The 21,725-nt window shown below is 38.3% G+C and overlaps 1 long non-coding RNA gene across 1 annotated transcript; it reads left to right on the top strand.

The window, feature by feature from the left end:
• The first annotated feature begins 2,465 nt into the window (after nt 1-2,465).
• Nucleotides 2,466-18,606, top strand: LOC129633189 (uncharacterized). Its single transcript, XR_008704947.1, has 3 exons — nt 2,466-2,597; nt 3,268-3,501; nt 18,294-18,606. It is a non-coding gene; the product is annotated as an uncharacterized LOC129633189 (long non-coding RNA).
• The last annotated feature ends 3,119 nt before the right edge of the window (nt 18,607-21,725 follow it).

The following is a 21,725-nucleotide window of genomic DNA, read 5'->3' as shown; positions in this document are numbered from 1 at the left end:
GTGTCCAACTCTTTGCGACCCCATGAATCGCAGCATGCCAGGCCTCCCTGTTCATCACCATCTCCCAGAGTTCACCGAGACTCATGTCCATCAAGTCAGTGATGCCATCCAGCCATCTCATCCTCTGTCGTCCCCCTCTCCTCTTGCCCCCCCAGTCCCTCCCAGCATCAGAGTCTTTTCCAATGAGTCAACTCTTCGCATGAGGTGCCCAAAGTATTGGAGTTTCAGCTTTAACATCATTCCTTCCAAAGAAATCCCAGGGCTGATCTCCTTCAGAATGGACTGGTTGGATCTCCTTGCAGTCCAAGGGACGCTCAAGAGTCTTCTCCAACACCACAGTTCAAAAGCATTAATTCTTAGGCGCTCAGCCTTCTTCACAGTCCAACTCTCACATCCATACATGACCACTGGAAAAACCATAGCCTTGACTAGACGAACCTTTGTTGGCAAGGTAATGTCTCTGCTTTTGAATATGCTATCTAGGTTGGTCATAACTTCCCTTCCAAGGAGCAAACGTCTTTTAATTTCATAGCTGCAGTCACAATCTGCAGTGATTTTGGAGCCCAGAAAAATAAAGTCTGCCACTGTTTCCACTGTTTCCCCATCTATTCCCCATGAAGTGATGGGACCAGATGCCATGATCTTCGTTTTCTGAATGTTGAGCTTTAAGCCAACTTTTTCACTCTCCACTTTCACCTTCATCAAGAGGCTTTTTAGTTCCTCTTCACTTTCTGCCATAAGGGTGGTATCATCTGCATATCTGAGGTTATTGATATTTCTCCCAGCAATCTTGATTCCAGCTTGTGTTTCCTCCAGTCCAGCGTTTCTCATGATGTACTCTGCATATAAGTTAAATAAGCAGGGTGACAATATACAGCCTTGACGTACTCCTTTTCCTATTTGGAACCAGTCTGTTGTTCCATGTCCAGTTCTAACTGTTGCTTCCTGACCTGCATACAAATTTCTCAAGAGGCAGATCAGATGGTCTGGTATTCCCAACTCTTTCAGAATTTTCCACAGTTTATTGTGATCCACAGAGTCAAAGGCTTTGGCATAGTCAATAAAGCAGAAATAGATGTTTTTCTGGAACTCTCTTGCTACATATTTTTATTATCCTATTTAATATGTAAAATTTTAAATTTAACATATTAAATAGGATAATAAAAATATGTATTTTTAAAAATATTGAAAATGATACAAAGAGTGGAGAGAGGATTTTACCTGGAGCCTGGTGTGAATACTAAAATGAACTAAAATTCAAATGACTTAAAATGAACACTGAGAATGAGCACTAGTAGCCAAAGTCTAAAGTGCAACATTTTGGACCATGTAATTTTCTTTGTCTCATTAAAGGAAACATGAACTTGCATTAGGACACACAGACTTTTTCTTGATACCCAAGAGGAAGAAATGTATTCCAAGGTTTATTACCAAATGGTTTAGTAAATTAAATATTCCCTGCCATTTTTGCATACATTTAGGAATATTTCTAGACGTCATCATGAAAGCTAAAAACTAAAATTTTACTTTAGTGAAGGTCTTTTATCAGATCTGAGTTTTTGATAGATATAGATATCTCCATGTACATTGTTTTCTGGTGATGAAACCTGATTAAAGTTGCATCTTTTTGCCTTCTAGACCTCTGTCTATGCCCATACCTCCACATCACTGCTTACAGTCCTCTCAAGCTGGCATATTCATTCCCATCTTTTGCACCAAAGAAATTCCTACTTCTGATGCAAAACAATGCTCAACCCCAAACCCTTGGTAACTATATGGTAGTTCTCTAGTTTGAAGTTCCCCAAACCAGAGAACTCGGATGGCTCAGAGTTCTCAGTTCAAACTAGAGAACTCAGATGGCTCAGAGAACTCAGAACTACTCGTTCAGATAGTAAAGAATCTGCCTGCAATGCAGAAGACCTGGGTTTGATCCCTAGGTTGGGAAGATCCCCTGGAGAAAGGAATGGCTACCCGCTCCAGTATTCTGGCCTGGAGAATTCCATGGACTGTACAGTCCATGGGGTGGCAAAGAGTTGGACACAATTGAGTGACTTTCACTAAGGTAGCTTTTGGGGCTTCTCAGGCAGGGCAGTGGTAAAGGATCCACCTGCCAATGCAGGAGATGCAGGAGACTCAGGTTCAATCCCTGGGTCAGGAAGATCCCCTGAAGGAGGACATGGCAACCCACTCCAGTATTCTTGCCTGGAAAATTCCATGGACAGAGGAGCCTGGAGGCCTATGGTCCACGGGGTCACAAATGAGTCAGACATGCCTGGGCATGCATCCATTCAAGGTAGCTTTAAAAATAGACAGATACCACCCTAAACCAATTGAATCAGAATTCCTGGAGAGGAGGGCCTGTGTGCTGACACCTTTTAAGCTCTCCAGGTGACTCGAGTGAGACAGGGTTAAGATTTATTGAGCTTAGTTAGCCCTCCCCCTACTTAAAGTGAGCTCCAAATAGAATGAGGAGTTTCACCCTTGCTACTTGGGTTTGATGGATTTCTCTTCCCAGAGACGGAAAAAAAAAAATCACTAACCAGCTACAACAGAGTATGCCACAAACAAGAAATCTTTGTGGTCAGCTACCATGGAAGGTAAGTGAGCAATTACCTCCTTGACCTTGTAATTTAATGAGAATGGCTCCATAGAAAATCTGCTTTGGTTCTGGCTTCATTCAAAAGCTGTATGGGAATAGATATTTCATTGAGTCCTTTTCACCTTCTCATTGAGAAAAGAGGAGAAAACTTTATAGAAAGCTTCTAGAAGGGAACAAATGAAAAATGACTCTTAAACTTGAGTGTGTATAAAAACCACTTGAAAAGCAGACTTCCCTACCATGCCCCAAACATTGCTAATTCTTACAGAGTAGTTCTGGTGTTGGTCCCAGGGATCTGTATATTTAACAAGTCCTCTAAATCAGGGGTCCCCAACGTCTGGATCTAATGCCTGATGATCTGAGATGGAGGTGATGTAATAATAATAGAAATAAAATGCCCAGTAAATGTAGTGTGCTTGAATCATCCTGAAATCACCCTCCCCTCCAACCCTCCAACTCTGGTTTAAGGAAAACTGTCTTCCACAAAACTGGTCCCCAGTGCCAAAAAACTTGGGAACCACTACCCTAATACACAGACCAATGCAAAACAGGAGTTTACAAAAAGTTACCACTTTTTGATAATGTATAAATATTCCTTCTTGACTCTCATGCAAACCCAAGGGCCCTTTGACCACTATTGAAAGGAAATAGAATTAAGAAAATCTAAGTTTGCAGGCAAATTTTAAAGACCACAGCAGAGTCATGCCAGCTGGAGTAAAAGGACAGGAGAGAGAAAAGGAGCCCAGGCAGCAAATGGAGACAGCTGGGGAGAGGGCTCTGACTTGAGGAACGTACCCGGGTGCGGAGGCCAGATCCAGGCTGAAGAAAAGAGTCATGCTGTCAACTGGAGCAGATTCTCTGCAGTGAGAAGGCTGGAGAATAATGTTCCAGCTGCTGTTCTGGTAAGTCAGATGTAATAATCCTGCCTTTCTTAGAGGCAAACTCTTCTAATCAAGCTGTGAAAAGTATACTAACTTTGGTCTGCTATTGTTGGCCGCAGGCTAATTTAGTCGCATCCCAGGGCTTCAATTCTCACATCCCTATCAGAAAAAAACTGCCTTGAGTTTAGGAAATGTGCGTGTCAGGAAGTTCACTTTGAAACACACACTGGCCTCTCTGTGAGGCAGAGAAAGAAAGGGGAGCAACCAGCAGTCCAGCTTCTCTCGCGAAGCCATAAGATAGATTGTGGGTTTCCAGCATACAGTCCCTGGAGTCAATGAAAAGTAACAGAATGCAAAGTGCAGTAAACCATAGCATGCCAAGTACATAATAACTATCCCTTCACTCATTGCCCCATTTGTTTATCCATCATTTATTCTTTCATTCCAAAAAGATGTTTAAACACTATGTGTGTTCCCTTAAAAGCAGAATCCGAGACAAAGAATTGGATAAAAGTATTGTCAATTCCTGGGTCGGGAAGATCCCCTGGAGAAGGGATGGGCAACCCACTCCAGTGTTCATGGGCTTCTCTCGGGGCTTAGATGGTAAAGAACTCACCTGCAATGTGGGAGACCTGGGTTCGATCCCTGGATTGGGAAGATCCCCTGGAGGAGGACATCACAACCTGCTCCAGTGTTCTTGCCTGGAGAATCCCCATGGGCAGAGGAGCCTGGCGGGCTACAGTCCACACAGCATCAGATGTGACTGAGAGACTAAGAACAGCACAATGTCTTTGGGAGGTGACACCAAGGAATGGAAGTGAGAAAATGGAAAGAAAGGGAAAGGAAAAGGAAAACCAATGAATGTAAGGGCATACTATGGAGGGCATCACTGTGAACCATGAAATTCAGTCCTACTGGGACTCTTTTTTGAAATTATCCTCTAAAGCAGGGGACTCCAAACTCAGGCCACTGACTGGTACCTCATGTCAGATCAGCAGCGGCCGTAGATTAGAAATAAAGCGCGCAATAAATGTAATGCACTTGAACCACCCCAAACCATGATCTCCACCCTCCTGGTCCACAGAAAAATTGTCTTCCATGAAATCAGTCCCTGGTGCCAACAATGTTGGAGACTTACACTCTAAAGGATGGTAGGATGGATCAAATGATTTGAGGAGCCCTGTCTCTGGAAGATTCTAAGTCTTGCCATAGTAAATTAGTTGCTAAAAGAGGAAAGTACACCAAAGTAATATAATATCTGATATCTACAAGCTCATGCACACACCCTCTCTCTTCTCTCTCACTCTCATTCTGTCAGAAATCCAAAATATCGTTTTTGAGTCTAAGGCATGATTTTGATTATCTATACATCTTCCATTCAGGCTCTGCCCCTCAGACCAAACAACTTTTCCCTGCCAGGGCCTTGGTGCCCAGTACAGCAAAATATATTCAGTGCCACATAGAACAAGGTCCTAGATATCATGCCCAGGCCCTCTTCCTCAACCACTGCCCCCATGAGCTTCTCTAACTCTGCTCCATTTCCAGAGAAGCTGGCTTCCTAGAAATCAGACTCAGTTTGAATGATTTAAAACATCTGTACTAGCCACCACCTCTGCATAAATAAATCTCCAAATTAATCAATAATAATAACTGAGTAAATACCATACACCAAGGACTAAGTGTGTGAATGTACATGAATTATTTTTTCTACTTTCACCATCTTTTAGGAGGTAGGTAGTATGTTGTTATGGGGCTTCCCTGGTGGCTCAGTAGTAAAGAACCTGCCTGTAATGCAGGAGACACAGAGGACACGGGTTTGATCTCTAGGTCAGGAAGATCCCTTGAAGGAGGGCATGGCAACCCACTCCAGTATTCTTGCCTGAAGAATCCCATGGACAGAGGAGCATGGTGGGCTGCAGTCCATGAGGTTGCAAAGAATTGGACATGACTGAAGCAACTAAGCACAGCACAGCATGGGATTTTCTTATACTCATTGCAAAAAGGAGAAAACTGAAGCAGTAAGTAACAAGGTCACACATCTAATAAGCAGTGGAACAATACTTAAGACCCAGAAAGCATGTCTAGAGGCTATATTCTTCATTTCTCTGCTCTGCTGGCTCTCAGGTTTCCATCTCAGGTCAATCCCTCTTGTCAGTTTCTGTTTGATACTCTGTAAGGTACATCTTATAAGTTAAATAAGCAAGGTGACAATATACAGCCTTGACGTACTCCTTTTCCTATTTGGAACCAGTCTGTTGCTCCATGTCCAGTTCTAACTGTTGCTTCCTGACCTGCATACAAATTTCTCAAGAGGCAGATCAGGTGGTCTGGTATTCCCATCTCTTTCAGAATTTTCCACAGTTTATTGTGATCCACACAGTCAAAGGCTTTGGCATAGTCAATAAGGCAGAAATACACGTTTTTCTGGAACTCTCTTGCTTTTCCCATGATCCAGTGGATGGTGGCAATTTGATCTCTGGTTCCTCTGCCTTTTCTAAAACCAGCTTGAGCATCTGGAAGTTCATGGTTCACGTATTGCTGAAGCCTGGCTTGGAGAATTTTGAGCATTACTTTACTAGCATGTGAGATGAGTGCAATTGTGTAGTAGTTTGAGCATTCTTTGGCATTGCCTTTCTTTGGGATTGGAATGAAAACTGACCTTTTCCAGTCCTGTGGCCATTGCAGAGTTTTTCAAATTTGCTGGCATATTGAGTGCAGCACTTTCATAGCATCATCTTTCAGGATTTGAAATAGGTCAACTGGAATTCTATCACCCCCACTAACTTTGTTCATAGTGATGCTTTCTAAGTCCCACTTGACTTCACATTCCAGGATGTCTGGCTCTAGGTCAGTGATCACACCATCGTGATTATCTTGGTCATGAAGCTCTTTTTTGCACAGTTCTGTGTATTCTTGCCACCTCTTCTTAATATCTTCTGCTTCTGTTAGGTCCATCCCATTTCTGTCCTTTATCGAGCCCATCTTTGCATGAAATGTTCCCTCGGTATCTCTAATTTTCTTGAAGAGATCTCTAGTTTTTCCCATTCTGTTGTTTTCCTCTATTTCTTTGTATTGATCGCCAAGGAAGGCTTTCTTATCTCTCCTTGCTATTCTTTGGAACTCTGCATTCAGATGCTTATATCTTTCCTTTTCTCCTTTGCTTTTCGCTTCTCTTCTTTTCACAGCTATTTGTAAGACCTCCTCATGAGAGGGTAACAGGCAGGAAGGCCAGGGGTCTCCAAACAGAGGAAATAGCCTGCAAGTGTCAGACATTTTATCTCTCTTAAGCACCAGGAGGAAACAAACTAGCGATATTTTTTCCTTCTCTATACAAATTTAAAAGAAGGTTTCTCTTAAAATACTGTGTTGCCATAATGACACCTGGTTTCACCTGAAGTTAACTATTCTCAAACCTAGAGATAACCAATGCCTTTTTCTTATGGAAATGTTTGTCTTAAGCTATGTTAATGTACTATGCAGTTACCCCAAACTCTGTCTTCAAGTTCCGCCTCTTGGCTCAGAACCTACATGACAAACCAGTATGTCATACTCAGATATTGTTCCCCTAATCTGTGTAAATGAAACTATTTGTATGGTGGTCTGCCCTTCTTCAAAATTCAAGTTAATTATTTTATGGCCCAGGATAAACCATTTGGTGCCAAGATTATCCCAAAATGCATCTTATGGGTGAGGGGCCTGGTGCCATTCTGAATTTTAAGACATTCCTTTCTTTCATTAACAGACTGCTAGTGATTATATAACATCCAGCTGAAAACTAGCAGGGGGGTACTCTTTCTGCCCCCTTCTGATGCTATGTCAAAAGCTTTCTCTATCTCCTTTATACTTGAAAAAAACTTTATGACACAAAAGCTCTGAGCAATCAAGCCTCGTCTCTGGCCCCAGATTGAATTCTTCTCCTCCAGGGGTCAAGAATCCCAGCGTCTGTGCGTGATTCAACAACAACCTTTCACTCAGACAGCTATTTTGCTTTTTTGCATTTCTTTTCCATGGGGATGGTCTTGATCCCTGTCTCCTGTACAATGTCACAAACCTCCATCTATAGTTCATCAGGCCCTCTGTATATTGTCACCCTGCTTATTTAACTTATATGCAGAGTACATCATGAGAAACGCTGGGCTGGAAGAAGCACAAGCTGGAATCAAGATTTCCAGGAGAAATATCAATAACCTCAGATATGCAGATGACACCACCCTTATGGCAGAAAGTGAAGAGGAACTAAAAAGCCTCTTGATGAAAGTGAAAGAGGAGAGTAGAAAACTTGGCTTAAAGCTCAACATTCAGAAAACTAAGATCATGTCATCTGGTCCCATCACTTCATGGGAAATAGATGGGGAAACAGTGGAAACAGTGTCAGATTTTATTTTTTTGGGCTCCAAAATCACTACAGATGGTGACTGCAGCCATGAAATTAAAAGACGCTTACTCCTTGGAAGGAAAGTTATGACCAACTTAGATAGCATGTTGAAAAGCAGAGACATTACTTTGCCAACAAAGGTTCGTCTAGTCAAGGCTATGGTTTTTCCAGTGGTCATGTATGGATGCAAGAGTTGGACTGTGAAGAAAGCTGAGCGCCTAAGAATTAATGCTTTTGAACTGTGGTGTTGGAGAAGACTCTTGAGAGTTCATTCGGAAGGAGATCAGCCCTGGGATTTCTTTGGAAGGAATGATGCTAAAGCTGAAACTCCAGTACTTTGGCCACCTCATGTGAAGAGTTGACTCGTTGGAAGAAACCCTGATGCTGGGAGGGATTGGGGGCAGGAGGAGAAGGGGACGACAGAGGATGAGATGGCTGGATGGCATCACCGACTCAACAGACGTGAGTTTGAGTGAACTCCGGGAGTTGGTGATGGACAGGGAGGCCTAGTGTGCTGCGATTCATGGGGTCACAAAGAGTCAGACACGCCTGAGCAACTGAACTGAACTGAAGGTACATCTATCTCATTGGAGCTTCCAGATTCAAAATCACCCTTTCATCTTCTTTCTCTTACCAGAGCTAAATCTACTTCCTTTGAAACTTTTTCACAAGAAGATATTTCCATTCATCTGGAAATGTTACTGATTAATGTATTTCCAAGAACCAAGTCATAATTATACTTTTAGCAGTCCATATGGCAGTTCTCTGCATTTATTCACCTTGGCACTACCCCTTGATCCAAGCCACTTAACAATATTCAACTGTGGTCTGTATTCTACTCACCCCAATAATGCTTTCCTCCCAAGGCAACTATCTTCCAGACTGGAATTTTGAACACAGCATAGTCACTGAACCACGGTCTTTAACTGAGTTGAATTGATCAGGCATCATTTCATTTCTCTTTCACCACCATTTGGTTGTTAACTAGTCTGTCACAGCTAAAGTGAAAGTGAAGTCGCTCAGTCGTGTCCGACTCTTAGCGACCCCATGGACTGCAGCCTACCAGGCTCCTCCATCCATGGGATTTTCCAGGCAAGAGTACAGTGTCAAATAGCTCTCAGATTTTCCACTTTACCTTTAAAGGTAACCACTGTATCCCCCTGACTCCTTTGCCTCAAACTGATACTTTCATTTTATACTTACATAAGAGAAATATTAAGTATTTTCCAATATTTGGAAAAATTTCAGTGCTTACTGGAACTTAAGTCTTTTTGAAGGAAAATCAGTCAATAACTGTGACAAAAGTACATTTTTTTTTTCAAACCTCCACATATGGAGGGCTAACAAAGAATTTTTTTTTCCTCTCAATACTAAGAAAAATCACTAACATTTATTGTTGCTCATTACATACCAGGCACTACCAAGTGCTTTTCATACACTATTTTATTTTAGGGATGAGGAAACTGAGGTTTAGAAAAGTTAAATACCTTGTTCAATCAACATAACAGCTGGTCGTTATTCCAGAGTCTCTGCCTTAAGCAAGGGAGTTCAAGGGACTCTACTAATCTCCTTCCTCCATTACTACTTCAATATATATTGAACATGAGAAAATATCTTGAAAAAGAAAAGGTAACCATTTTCATAAGTTTGTATTTCATAGATATTCTTGTTCCATCTCAGCTGGTGGACTAAAACTGTTTTTTTGAATGTTATCAGCTTCCTGGGTGGCTCTAGTGGTAAAGAATCCACCTGCCAGGGCAGGAGACACCAGAGACATGGGTACGATCCTTGGGTCCAGAAGATCCCCTGGAGGAGGAAATGGCAACCCACTCCAGTATTCTTGCCTGGGAACTTGCATGGATAGGGGAGCCGGCAAGCTATGGTCTGTAGGGTCCTAGAGAGTTGGACACTGCAGAGCACACATGCCTAGCCTAGCCTGTTGAGGTCTAACACCCTTTAGCTTTGAGCTACAAGTGATATATAATTAAAGCTAAAACTAATTTAAAAGATCCAGGAACTTAAGGGACATTTTTACTTTCAGTATGCTTTTGGTTCCTAATTTTATTAGCTATTTCTCAGAATTGCTTCCTGTAGAACCTGAGGCAAATAACTTCCTTTTTCATACCCAACAGCAAAATAAAATGAAATAGAATAAAACAAAGCAAAATAAAATACTTCAAACATGGCTAACATCTTTTCCTTTAGCCCAGTGGGCCAGCCTTAGTTATATGCCCACCCTTAGAAGAAAAACAGCATATGATCTCAATCAATCCCTGCAAAAGAAAAAAAATCATGATAACATCCAATACTTGTTTTTTGTATAAAACAATATATTCAGACTTCAATCATAGAAAGCACTTTCTTTGCCTGATAAAAATTAATCTAGTCTTAATTTATAGCTATAACCAATAACAATTCTTACTGGTGAAACTTCAGGAACATTCTCAGTAAAGTCAATCATGTACTAAAGACCCTAAGCAGTACAAAAAGATGAGCAAAGAAATAAAAGCCATAGTAATTGAAAAGTTAAAGACAATAGTAACATTTGCAAATAAATATCATCTACACAGAAAGTAAAAAGCATCTATAAACCATTAATTGGAAAAGGAAATGGCAACCCACTCCAGTATTCTTGCCTGGGAAATCCCATGGTCAGATGAACCTGGTGGGCTATAGTCCTTGGAGTTGCAAAAGAGTTGGACATAACTTAGCAACTAAACAACAACAAATCACCTATACAGAAAGTAAAAGAACATCTATAAAGCATTAGTGCTAATGAGACAGTTCCAAACAGTTATGAATTTTCACTGACACATAAAGAAGAACATTCATATATACCAGGAATCAATAAGAAATGTAATAGAAAATATTCATAGTAATAATAAATATATAATGCACTCATGAATAACTGTAACAAACGAGATGAGAAAGCAGGTTCAGAGTAGTATTATGGAAGAACATAAAAATGACCTAAAGGAATGAAGATACAGATATTTACATGATGTTAGATGGAAAAGTCAGGATATTAAAGATATCAGTATTATTGAAGTTTTGGTCAGAATGGCCATGATTAAAGTCTACAAATAACAAATCCTGGAGAGGATGTGGAGAAAAGGGAACTCTCCTACCCTGCCAGTAGGAATGTAAATTGGTACAGACACCATGGAAAACAGTATAAAGGTTCCTTAAAAATCTAAAAATAGAGTTGCCATATGATCCAGAAATTCTCCTTCCAGGCATACATCCAAAGAAAACTCTAATTTGAAAATGTGCATGAACTTGAGTGTTTCATAGCAGCACTATTTACAATATATATGGAAGCAACCTAAATGTCCATTGACAAATGAATGGATAAAGACGATGTGGTATATATACACACAATGGAATCCTGCTGCTGCTGCTGCTAAGTTGCTTCAGTCGTGTCCGACTCTGTGCGACCCCATAGACGGCAGCCCACCAGGCTCCACCGTCCCTGGGATTCTCCTACTCAGCCATAAAAAAGAATGAAACAATGTTATTTGTAACAACATGGATGGACCTAGAGATTATCAGTCTAAGTGAAGTAAGTCTGAAAGACAAATACCATATTATATCACTTATTTGTGGAATCTAAAATGACCAAATGAACTTATTTACAAAACAAAAACAGACCTACAGAAGTAGAAAACAAACTTATAGATACCAAAAGGGAAAGAGGATAGGGGAAGGATGAATTAGGAGTTTGGGAGTAGCAGATACAGATGACTATATACAAAATAGTTAAATAACAAAGTCCTACTAACTATATTCAACATCCAGTAATAAACCATAATGGCAAAGAATATGAAAAATATGTGTATATATATGTACAACTGAATCACATTTCTGAATCACCAGAAATTAATGCAACATTGTAAATCAACTATATATCAATTAAAAAAACATTAAGTTATAAATTCAATGTAATACAATTTTAAAATTTCAGCAAACTTTAACATAAACTGTTGGAATTTGCATAAAATATGTGACAAGAGTAAAAACTTTTTAACTTAATGAAAGTAATATATTTGGTATGAGATATATATATATGTTGTTCAGTTGTTCAGTCATGTCCGACTCTTTGTGACAACATGGACTACAACACAACAGGTTTCCCTGTCCTTTACTATCTCCCGGAGTTTGCTCATATTCATGACCGTTGAGTCAATAATGCCATCCAACCATCTCATCCTCTTTATCCTCCTTCTTCTCCTGCCCTCAAGCTTTCCCAGCATCAGGAATTTTTAATATTCTAAATGTGAAAGAAATCCAGTAAGTCAATCATAAAAAAAAAAACCTTAACCCCCTGGAAAATAGACAAAGAATATAAACAGGCAATGCACAGGTTAGGAAATCTAACTGATTAATATATGGAAACATGTTCAACTTGTTAAATGATCAAGGAAATGCAAAATTAAAACAGTAGTGAGACCATGTCATATCCATCAGATTGGCAAAATGTAAAGTTTGACAATGCCAAATATTGGCAGGTTTCTAAGGAAACGGGGACTCATAAATCACAGATAAGATATATTTACATAGCTACTTTGAAGAGCAACAATATTTAGCAAACATGCCAAGTCTGCTTTTAGGCATACACTGCAGATAGATAAACATGTATTCCCACAGGCATGTATAAAATTACTAATTACAGCATTAATTATAATAACAAAAAATAAAATGGGGTACACTATAATAATTTATGGGCTTCCCTTGTGGCTCAGCTGGTAAAAAGTCCGCCTGCAATGCGGGAGCTGGGTTCAATCCCTGGGTTGGGGAGATCCCCTGGAAAACAGAACAGCTACTCACTCCAGTATGCTGGCCTAGAGAATTCCATGGACTGTAGTCCATGTGGTCACAAAGAGTCAGACATGACTGAGTGACTTTCATTTTCACTTTCATAATACTCTATAGCAGTTAAAATGGAATAACCAGATTTAAATATGGCTACTAAATAGATCTCTAACCAATATTTACTGAAAAATATAACTAACATGATAAAATTTATAGAATTTTGAATACCCACATACCAAAAACATACATTATTGATGGATAAATGTATGTGATAAACATGAACTTGAAGAATACATACTAAATTCAGGATAGTACTTGTGGGAGAAGAGTGAGAAATAGGACTACAAAGGAATAAATGCAATCAATTCTAATATTGTTTCTTTTATTAAGAATATATCTGAAGGAAAAATGGAAGTTTAATATTAATTGCTTTGAATGGTAGAATCATGAAAACCTGTTAATTTAGCTTCTGTACTTTTCTATATCTTTAAAGCTTTCCAAAAATGTTTAAAAAATGCTAAATATCAATATTTTTAAAGTGACAGTAATTATAGTTTCAAGAAAAAAAATAAAAGCCCATAAAATATCTACATTTTTTACATTCATTTTCAACCTCCACAGATAAATGAATGAAGTAATTGTTTAAACAGTTTGGACTTAATCTCACCTTGAATCTAGAGGCTTATAAGCATATTTGCACCTATCATATATGCCTTGATTATTTCCAAGATCAATGAAAAAGAAAGTATCCCTAACAAAGTAAGCAAGCTGCCTGAGAACCATTTCTTTACAAACTATTACTTCCAAGAGCTGTTACCTCTGCTTTTGTTCAATTTACCATTGAGGTTGAGTTTTATGATGCAGTAGAAATGTACTTGTTAATTTAAAAAACTCCAGGACATCTGAGTTTTTGGAGGGAAAGCTTGTATTTAGCATATGGAAATTAAAATATATCAGTCTCTCAGAAAACCCTTCAAAGCATCTATGTCCAAAGAAACCCTTGCCCTCTGAACTTTTACTCCCAATTTCACTTTATCCAAGATTCTTTCTAGGAAAGGTAAGTCACTTAGATGGAATTTGAAGGTGCATTTTCTCTCTAAGAATAACACTAAACTCGGTGGTATTTGCAGCAAGTCACATCCCAATAACCAGGGCAGAGCAAGTCCTTAGGATTCCCCCAGAAAAAATAAAATTTATGACCCAGCAAAGCATGCAAAAGCATACTCAAATTTTTATAGTGGATACAGATGCCTCACTTAATCTGTATCCCTCCGCTAAATTTTTTTTGGTAATTTTTAAACTTTGAATAATTTCAGACTTATAGAAAGTTGTAACAATAGGATAAAGAACCCCTGGACATATTACCACACACAGGCACACACTATTACAATTTTTCAGGGCCATTTGACAGTAAGTTGCAGATATGTTCCTGTTTCACCATAAATATATCAGTGTGCATTTCCTAAGAAAAAGGACATTCATTTACATAATCACACTGAAATATCAGTATTAGGAAATTAGCGATGTTATAATACTATTTGATTTGTTAATATTTTGCCAGTTACTACAATAATGACCTACATAGCTATATATATATATATATATATATATATAGAGAGAGAGAGAGAGAGAGAGAGAGAGAGAGAGAGGAAGAAGATAGCAGAGTTCAATTCAGGATCACACATTCCATTTAGTTATCAGGTCTCCTTGTGGTGGTTTAGTCACTCAATTGTATCCAACTCTTTGTGACTTCATGGACTGTAGCCCAGTAGGCTCCTCTTTCCATGGGATTTCCCAGCGAAGAATATTGTAATGGGTGGCCATTTCTTTCTCCAGGGGATCTTCCCAACCCAGGGATTCAACCCCGATCTCCTGCATTGCAGGTGGGTTGTTTACCACTAATGCCACCTGGAAGCCCACCATCTACCTTAATCTGAACAATTCCTGTCTGTCTGCACTTTTCATTCCCCTGACATTTTTTTGAAAAGTTTGAAAAATAAAGGGCAATTATTTCATAAAAAATCTTTCTTGGTATGAATTTAATGTTTCCTTGTGATTACATTGAAGTCATGCATTTCCAGCAGGATATCAGCATTTTAACCCCTGCTCTTTCAGTTTCTTTTTTCCTGTTTGTGCTCATCCCTTTATTTTCAGCATTTCTGAATCACTTTGGGTTAGATGCACCTCTTTTATTTATTTTTTAAAAAATATTTATTGAAGTATAGTTGATTTATAATATTGTGTTAGTTTAAGGTACAAAGTTATACATAGATTCACTTTTTAGTTTCTTTTCCTATAAGGTCAGTACCCAATACTGAGTAGAGTTCCCTGTACTCGACAGCAGGTTCTTATTAGTTATCTAGTTTATACATAGCAGTGTGTATATGTCAATACCAATCTCCCAGTTTATCCCTCCCCTCCTGAGCCCCTCCTAACCATAGTTTGTTTTCTGCCTCCATGACTCTACTTCTGTTCTAAATAAGTTCATTTGTGCCCTTTTGTTGATTCCACATATAAGCAATATCATATGATTTTAGTGTTTCTGTGTCTGACTTGCTTCACTCAGCATGACAGTCACTAGATCAGTCCATGCTGCTGCAAATGGCTTTGCTTTGTTCTTTTTATGGACAGTATTCCACTGTTTCTACAGCACATCTTCTTTATCCATTCCTCTGTTGATAGGAATTTAGGTTTCTTCCCTGTGCTGGCTTTTGCAAATAGTGGTGCAATGAGCATAGGGTGCATGTGCCTTTTCCAATTATAATTTTCTCCAGATAAATGCCCAGAAGTGAGATTGCTGTATCATATGGCGGCTCTATTTTCAGTTTTTTAAAGAATCTCCATACTTTTCTCCAAAGTGGCTTTACCAATTTAAATTCTCACCAACAGTGTAGGAGGTTTCCCTTTTCTCCATATCCTCCCCAGCATTTATTGTTTGTAGACTTTTTGAGGATGGCCATTCTGACTAGTTTAGGGTGATTCTCACTGTGGTCTTGATTTGCATTTCTCTAGTAATTAGTGAGGCTGAGAATCTTTTTATGTACTTTTTGGCCATCTGTCTTCTTTGGGGAAATGTCTATTTAAATCTTTCATCCATCTTTTGATTGGGTTATTTGATTATTTTTATATTAAATTTCATGAGGTGTTTGTATGTTTTGGAGATTAATCTCTTGTCAGCTGTTTCATTTGCAAATATTTTCTCCCATTCTAAAGGTTGCTTTTTTTTGTTCCCATAGTTTGCTTTGCTGTGCAGAAGCTTTTAAGTTTAATGAGATTCCATTTGTTTATTTTTATTTTCATTACTCTAGGAGGTAAATCAAAAAAGATTTTGCTGTGATTTATGTCAAAGAATGTTCTGCCTATGTATTCCTCTAATAGTTTTATAGTGTCTGGACTTGCATTTAGGTCTTTAATCCATTTTGGGTTTATAAATGTGCATGTTTTATAAAGTATATATATGAACTTCCCTTTGTGAGTCAAATTGTAAATAATTTTTCCTCCAATAAATGAATTTAGCTTCATTCATATTTATTGATATAGCTGATATATTTGATCTCAATTCTGTCCTTTTAATTTCATGTCATAAATTCTACATATACAGTATTTGCTGTGTATTTTTTCAGCATTTTCTCAGAACCTCTTGAGTTCTTACAGGTTTAAAATGGAATTTTTCAGTCTTGATATTTGAAGGACATCTTGGCAGAACATAAAATCTTTGGATCATAATTCATTTCTTGAGTTTTTTGAAAATGCTCCTTCATCATTGTTTTTCTCGAAGTCTCTTGCTCCTAGAACTCACTAGATCGTTTTGACTGAAAATACTGGAAAGTATTTGAACTTTAAACCTCCAGGAGTCTTCACTGTGTATGCCTTAGATTCAATCATGCTATGTCCATTTTCTTATGTACCTAGTGGGCCCTTTCAATGCATGGACGCAGGTTTTCTTTTGTTTCTGGAAAACTGCTATAGATTATTGTTCTAAATATTACTTCTGTTCCATTGTTTTGCTTTTCTCCTTTGAGGACTTCGATTATTCATGTATTGGATATTCTCTTTCTGTTTTCCATTCTAATTACTTTCTTCCTGGCCTTTTTTTTTCTTTCATTATACAATTTTTATTCTTTTGATTATTGTTCTCTTCTTCATTGACACTTAATAAGTTTTATTTAGTTTATTCATCATGGAGCAACTTGTAGTTTAGACTCTTTTCTTTGTATTTCTTTCCTGAATGCAAGAAATATGTACTCATTTGTTTATCCTCTCCTTGTTTCTATTTCTGCTCTTAGAAAAGTGATTCAAAATAATTTTTTCATATTGCCAAATATTCATTTGAGAATGTTTATTTTATAGAATTCAATGGCAGTTTATTTTCATTTGTGGTTGACTTTTAGAGACAACTGTTATCAGGTGAAATGTTTGATTTTAATTCTCTGTTTTCTTCTCAGCATAAATGGAGACTCCTTGCATCTCCATATTCAGTAACGAGGGATGAAAAACTGGGAGATTTACAAGATCCCTAGTTCTACCTCACCCTCTTCTGTCAGTGTAGCAAAGCAAATGGTCTTTTAGTGTGGATGCAAAGTGGAGAAAAATGTGTCTTATGATATTTTTCACTTGTATTTATCTTACAAAATCCTAAATTTTCTTATCTTGCTGCTTTTTACTCTTCTTATACAACTTCCACAAAAGTTCTTTTCCCTTGCACTATTCCCTCTTCTGCAAAGTTTTCAATACTTTTCTCACTGGACATCTTGGGGTGAGGAGTTGGCAAATAGCTTCACTAGAAATTGGTTGTTGTTTGTTCATTTGTTTGTTCATTTGTTTATTGACTGAAAGATTCTTTAAATTCTATAGTGCTTTACAATTTTCAAAAGTTTCACACACATGATTTAATATAATCCCATAACAATCCTTTTTAATCCTCGACGCCTATATTGTGCCCCCTACCCACTATTTTTTCCTCTATATCTGTGGGTCTGCTTCGTTCCTGTTTTGTTCACTAGTTTGTTGTATTGCTTAGATTCCACATATAAATGATATCATACAGTGTTTTTTTTCTCTGTTGACTTATTTCACTTAGCATAATTCCTTCCAAGTCCATCCATGTTGCTGCAAATGACAGTTTCTTTGAGTAGTAATCCACTGTATATACCACATCGTCTTTACCATTCATCTGTTGATGGAAATTTAGATTGCTTTTGTATCTTGGCAATTGTAAATAATGTCTCTATGAACATTGGGGTGAATATATCTTTTTCGAATTAATGTTTTTGCTTTTTGGGGATATTTACCCAGGAGTGGAATTACTGGGTCATAGACACACACACACACAAATACATATATATATATATATATATATATATATATATATATATGTACTAGAGGATGTGAAGAGAAGGGAACCCTTGAACACTGTTGTGGGAATGTGAATTGGTACAGCCACTATGAGAAACAGTATGGAGGTTTCTCTGAAAACTGAAAATGGAACCTGGTTTTTATTTTTCTACTTGCAGATAAATTGGGCAGTATATTTTACTCTTACTTATAGTCATTCTGAGGGTCTTCCCAGTTGTCTGAGTGGTAAAGAATCTGCCTGCCAATTCAGGAGATGTGGTTCAATCCCTAGGTCGGGAAGATCCCCTGGAGTAGGAAACAGCAACTCACTTCAGTATTCTTGCCTGGAAAATCCACAGACAGAGGAACTTGGTGGGCTACAGTCCATGAGGTCACAAAGAGTCGGACACAACTGAACCCACATAAACAAGCACGCATAGTCATTCTGAAGAACGGGATTTCTTTAGGTTGACATTTTACTTTTGTTGATTTGCACAGCTTGTACAGAATCTATTGGAACATTCAGATTTATGTAGCCACCATTTCTTCACCTCTCTCTCTCCAAATTCTTGATTCCTTCAAATCCCCATATTGATAGCAAAAATAAAGATTTTGAGATATTAACCATGCCAAGTTATTTCTTTAAATATTAATCTGTATTCAATTTTACAGGCTTTTAACATTTTATTGTTAATCTTAATTCAGGTATATATGATCTGATGTTACTAAAATACTCAGTAATGTTCACTTTTCACTGTCACTCTCTGTAGATATCCCTCTCTCTGCTCCCAACCACACCCCTTATGACTTTTCCCTACCCAGATATAAGATGTCTCTTAAACAAGAAGCTCTGCATAATATTCTTGCCAAAAGTTTGCTATGAATGTTTGGGGAACATCCTCAAAAACTTCCATAGGAAATCCACAGAATCTAAATCTCTAAAATAAGCTAGTTCTGTACACTGAACACCATTAAGCACAGAGAAGGGGGTGGTGGAGTATGAGATGGTTAGATAGCATCACTGACTCAATGAACATGAGTTTGAGCAAACTCCAGGAGATAGTGGAGGACAGAGGAGCCTGGCCTGCTGCAATCCATGGGGTCATGAAGAGTCAGACATGACTTAGAGACTGAACAGCAGGAATAACATAAGCTGAGAGAAATATCAGAAGATTCAAAATATATTTTACTGATCCATTTTAGCTTATCTGCCTCACCCCCCATTCCCACTACTGTTCATTTCCCATTTATAGCAGACTATTTTCATATACCTCCATATTCCCTCCACATTCATCATTCCAACACATGCTAATGGTTCCTTACTGCAGTTATTCACAATGATTTTATTGAGAGCTTTCTATGGCCATAGGAACCATAGTTCATCTCTTTCCTAGGGCAGATCCAAAATGTCTACCCAGGAGAAACTCTCAATGATGTATGGGAGTTGGTAGAAATATTCTAGTTTCCTAGACTCATAACAACTCCAAGGAATATTCTACACAGCATCTCAGAGGCCTGCATCAGGCATTGATCCCCCATCTACAGTGATAATATAGCCTTTCTTGGCTCACATCTCCTTGCCCAGGTAGTGCTTCATCTCTTACAGAAATCGTTTTCACTCAAATCCTTTTCTCAGGACCTGCTTATGGTAGAGCCACCACTGTTTGGAAACCAGCCAGTGAAAATTAAGGTATAGCCTTAAACTGTGGTGGCTCATACAGAACTAAACTACTCTCTGGGACTTTCTTAGTGGTCCAGTGGTTAAGACTCCACGGTCCCAACACAGGAGGCATTGGTTCAATCCCTGGTCAGGGAACTTGACCCTGGTCAAAATCCAATATGCCATGTGGTATGGCCAAAAAAAAAAGAAGAAGAAAGAAACAACAACAGAACTTAAAAATCAAAACCAAAAGCAAATCAGAACAAAAAACTAAAACACTCTCCCCATCATTAAGCAGTAATTTTAGGTATTCTTTCCACTGAGCTATCCAGAACCATTTTGGTATTCAGTAATTTCTGAAAACATGAAGAGATTGCATAGATAAGCTATCCATTTTGATTAGCCTAAATTCATGGGCCAAATCTTCTCTAGTTACGTAACAGATGCTGCATGGAGGAATGAGCTTGTCAGTGACAATTAAACTTCCTTTCTGAACTGAGAAACTGGGCTTTGAAACCAGTTTCTCTTGAGTCGAAAATATTGATTCAAGGGAAATCTAACATAGAATGAAGAGAAAAGAATCAAAGTATGCTAGTGGAAAGAAAAGGAGTTAAATGTGTAAATATGGCAGAGTGTGGGCACACTAGATCTTGAGAAGAAATAGAGGCAAACAAGAATAGCAAAGGCAGGAGAGTGGAACGGTTTGCATTCTTTTAACCATAAGAGTGAAAATAGCTAATAGCATAGCAGAAAGCAGACCAAATAAGAGATCAAACAGCACCATACTCTCTCCACTCACATTTGCCCTGACAATTGAAACCTCACCTTATGTGATAGGTTAAAAAGAAGAAAATTACATGCAACATAGCCAAGAGCAATTCTTAGTGAGCTCCTCCTGGAGGAAAATCTGGAGAAGAGTTTGGGGAGGAGTTTGTAATGTAGAACAAGGAGGGTGCAGTGAGGGGGTGGACTACAATATTTGAAATCTCTCATTCAAAAAGAGAAAGGGACCTTCTATTACTTCTGCTGATCAAACTGGTTTTAGGTAATAGCAGCATCTTTGCTATCTATACTGTCTTAACTTGGTCTACTCATCTACTTGCTTCTTGGAAAGAAATATCAGAAATCAGGAACTCTGGGTAAGAAAAGATGAATGGCATTCTCCACATGGAAAGGCTCAGGGCAATCTTGGTCTACTGCCAAGGTCACTTTCTAAACTTGGCTTCATCCCAGAGGCTAGGCCAGGTGAGTTAATACAGTGAGTCAACAATTGAAAAGAATAAGCTAAGAATAAAATTTATTTATCTTTAGACTCAATAGGATAAGAAGCAGGTCTAAAAGGCAAAAGGTGAATTGATCTTGGTCAGATTGGAGTAGCTCTCCCAGTTTTCTGTGGCAGCTCATAATGCTCAGGGCTACTTGGCTACAGAGAACCACTTGAGCAGTCATGACTGGCCCGAGTGATGTATTCAGTCCACTGAAGGGGCCGCTGGTCGATTTGGCTGGTTATATGCAGAGACACTGCCAACATCTGCACAAACAGAAAAGGAAAAATAAAACTGATAAAGGAAATCAGGATCTAGGTTGAAATCAGCTTTCCAATTTACCAGAAAATTTGTTCCATTTCATTTTACTTGTGCATATAAAGCCTGGCAGATGCAATCTTTGAACAAGTTGATAGCTGATGAGAGTCATCTTGGTGCAGTAGCTAAAACATAGATTTGAAAAATCAAACAGATCTGCATTTAAAATTGAGTTCAGTCACTTACTAGCTATGTGATCACTGACAAGTTATTGAATTTCTCTGAGCCTTGACTTCATTTCCATATATAATGAGTAAAATAATCTTTCCCTTGCAGGGCTTGATAAGGGGATGAGCTTAAAGCATATATAGTGTACGAGTTCATTAAATGGCCCCAGTGGTGGTAGCAGGAATGATACTTATGAATGGATGTATAATGTTGGTAATTATTGTTTTTAGTTCTACTCTTTTAAAGATGTCATTTTTCCATTTTTGTAATGAATGTATTACCTCTTTCATGGATTTAAAGACAATTCTGATAT

This window comes from Bubalus kerabau, chromosome 18 (assembly GCF_029407905.1).
Source record: "Bubalus kerabau isolate K-KA32 ecotype Philippines breed swamp buffalo chromosome 18, PCC_UOA_SB_1v2, whole genome shotgun sequence".
Lineage (NCBI taxonomy): Eukaryota > Metazoa > Chordata > Mammalia > Artiodactyla > Bovidae > Bubalus > Bubalus kerabau.
The sequence above is the reverse complement of the archived record's forward strand: the minus strand, read 5'-3'. Positions and strand labels throughout refer to the sequence as shown.